The sequence below is a fragment of the Pundamilia nyererei genome, unplaced genomic scaffold (genome assembly GCF_000239375.1).
Source record: "Pundamilia nyererei isolate P.nyererei 1_Seehausen unplaced genomic scaffold, PunNye1.0 scaffold00123, whole genome shotgun sequence".
In the NCBI taxonomy this organism is placed as follows: domain Eukaryota; kingdom Metazoa; phylum Chordata; class Actinopteri; order Cichliformes; family Cichlidae; genus Pundamilia; species Pundamilia nyererei.
The window spans coordinates 1,747,729-1,750,487 of record NW_005187524.1 but is presented as its reverse complement, the minus strand read 5'-3'; the positions used below and the strand labels follow the sequence as shown (position 1 = coordinate 1,750,487).

Sequence of the window (2,759 nt, the reverse complement as noted above, 5' to 3'; positions counted from 1 at the left end):
TAATGAAGCTTCGGACGTCACTGGTCACGTGACTTTTGCCAAACGAAGCAAGCCTCGACACAGTGCTTCTGAACCAGTGTGTTGTTTTTTTCGACACACGCTCCGGAGCGTCAGCTTCAAGCGGGCCATCACTATCTGTATGCATCCATACAAAACTAGATCTGATGTCTTGCATCGTGCAAGCTGGCTGGCTGGTGTGTTAGGAGACAAAAGAATGTCGCCTGATATGTTTCATGATAGGTGAGAAAGAGTTTTGCAGGTTGCAGCCAAAACTTTTACAAATTTAAATGAGTTATTTATTTTCTGGGACATATCTGCATCTGATACTTTGTTAAAAAAAAATCAATCTCATTGCTTTTCAATGCCATACAGAAACACATCAGAGCTGCGTACTTAAACGGAGTGAAGTTCGACTCATGCTACATCTTGGTATGTCTGCTCGATGTGAACAGGCACAAACTTGAATCACTTACATCAGCTCTAAAGGTGCAGTCTTTAAAGTATTGTTTAAAACAATAAATGAATGTCTGTAAATAAATTGTGTAAATATCTGTAAATCGATTGTGTAATGGTGCCTAACGCTGTTTGGAGAGCCCCATTGTGAATGTTTGCCTAGACCCCAAACAGATTATCAAATCCTCACTGAACTGGGGTGTATATATCAAAATCTTGTAATCTTGTGTGTGTAAGATGTAAACATGTTGCCCAATAGGAATTGCCATAAGGAAGCTGGAAGAAGGAGGCCTCCGTGAAGCAGCAAAAGGTAAAAAGAAGTCGTCCCATATAGAGAAACTTCCAAAACTGGTCTTAAGATTGTTTTTTATATTTAATACTGCCATAACAATTTATGTTTGTCTTAAAGCATGTTGGCATTGATGCCCATTTATATTGATTATCCCATTTTTTAATGTCTGCGGAAGCTATGCAGAACTCCTTCACTTAAGGCACTTTGTATTTCTTAGTCATGTCGTTTTAGTCATCAGCAAATGGTTAATGGTTATTGTAAAAGCTTTTATGTTTTGAATAAATGTTCTGCTGTGGGCTCTGCTAGAAACTCATGTTTAAATGAACAAATTACACATTGTTTTTTATTTTAGTTTATTAAAGACATTTTTATCTCTTAAAAATGACCACAGAATAATGATTCATTATTTATTAGGGAGGTGGTGCTTTTCCTTTCCCTTGTTCTTGGCCTTTTCCATGTCCGTGTTCTTGGCCTTTTCCTTTCCCTTGTTCTTGGCCTTTTCCATGTCCATGTCCATGTTCTTGGCCTTTTCCTTTCCCTTGTTCTTGGCCTTTTCCATGTCCATGTCCATGTTCTTGGCCTTTTCCCTGTTAACAACCATGAGAAAAAAATGAAAATGCTTCTTGAAACTCACTTTGCAGCAACCTCAAAATTGTTTGCCGTGGTTGGATACCAAGCTTGTTTTTTATGGGAATCGGTGATCTCTTGTGAATTGGCACGCCCCACAAATCTCACCCTCACAAATTATGGCATGTGCCAAATGTGAGGTCACAACTGCTTCCGTGATTTGTTTTGGCATTTTGTGCCTTTGAAATTTTATGCACAGCATAGCCAGCACAGATGTGTTGAAGACGGAGTGCCCATTTCTGCTAGTTTTTACTGCTATTTAAATTGTATCTAAGTAAGGGGGTTCAGGGCTACAGAGAGAAATGTGACAACAACTTGCAAAGATACTCAGACAAAAGCAGTTTTGTCTGAGCAGTGACACTCAAACTCCTCTGCAGCATTTAATGCGTGAAATGGAAACCTAGCCCTGGCAACAAAACTAAACTTAACAGATTTATTTTGTGTGACTTGGGAAATATTTTATATAGAAACCAAAAAGATTCAAATGAGAAGAATCGACTTACTTTGTAAGAGAAAATTTGAATTTACCATTTCAGAGGGAATAAAGTAATTAAAAAAAGGCATCCCAACCATAGGAAGAGAAAATGTCAAAATAGCATCAACCAGTAAAGCAAAAAAGCGGAAAGTACACAAGTGAAAGTTTTCTTTCACAATCTGATCCTTTTCCCGGAGCTTGCTTTTTAGAGAGGAAGATTGCTTCGTTAGAACAAGTTTGTTATGCTGTTTGTCACAGGTGTGAAACAATGGAAGCCAAAAGAATTCACTCACCTGGGCTTTGGCTGTATTTGGAAAAACAAAAAAAATCAAAATTGGTAACTTAAAAAATAGTAGACATAATAACAGAAATACTAGACATAAAATAAGAAGCAGAAGACTTAATATAAAGCAAATGTGTTAAATAATTTTGCAGAACGACAGTATAGACAATGCTGCCTCTCAGAGAGAGCTGACGTTATGTTAAATAAAGAGCACACTGTTCTTAAATCAAACACTGAAATGATTTTGAACAAGAATTCAACATATAGCTGCATTTGCACATCTGTCTAATTGCAGAGTAGAAAAGTGCAAATAAAACAAATGAGCTGTGCACAAGTGCAGTGAACATACATGCAGCAGTAGCACATAGTTTTTCAGCCTAATTACTACATGTCAGTGATCTCGATATAAACAGATATCTGAATCAGAGACTTACGGTCACTCATTTTGTCTTGTTTACAAGTGCAGTGAAAAGTTCTCACCTGGAAAAAAGTAGAAGAAAATTAAGTGTTAAACTTTTACTGCAATCAATCATCACAAGCAATCAACAATGCCAGTTACATACCCGACGCAGTAAGCAGAGTAATTTGTGTCTGACGTCTGTTTTCACAGCTGTATTTATAGGGCAGAG

The 2,759-nt window shown here is 37.4% G+C and overlaps 1 long non-coding RNA gene across 1 annotated transcript; it reads right to left on the bottom strand.

Annotated features, from left to right (window-relative positions):
* Positions 1–1,081: 1,081 nt before the first annotated feature.
* LOC102213685 (uncharacterized) lies at positions 1,082–2,759 on the bottom strand. The gene is made up of 4 exons (XR_001290494.1): positions 2,694–2,759; positions 2,565–2,610; positions 2,141–2,151; positions 1,082–1,332 (listed from the first exon to the last, which is right to left on the bottom strand). It is a non-coding gene; the product is annotated as an uncharacterized LOC102213685 (long non-coding RNA).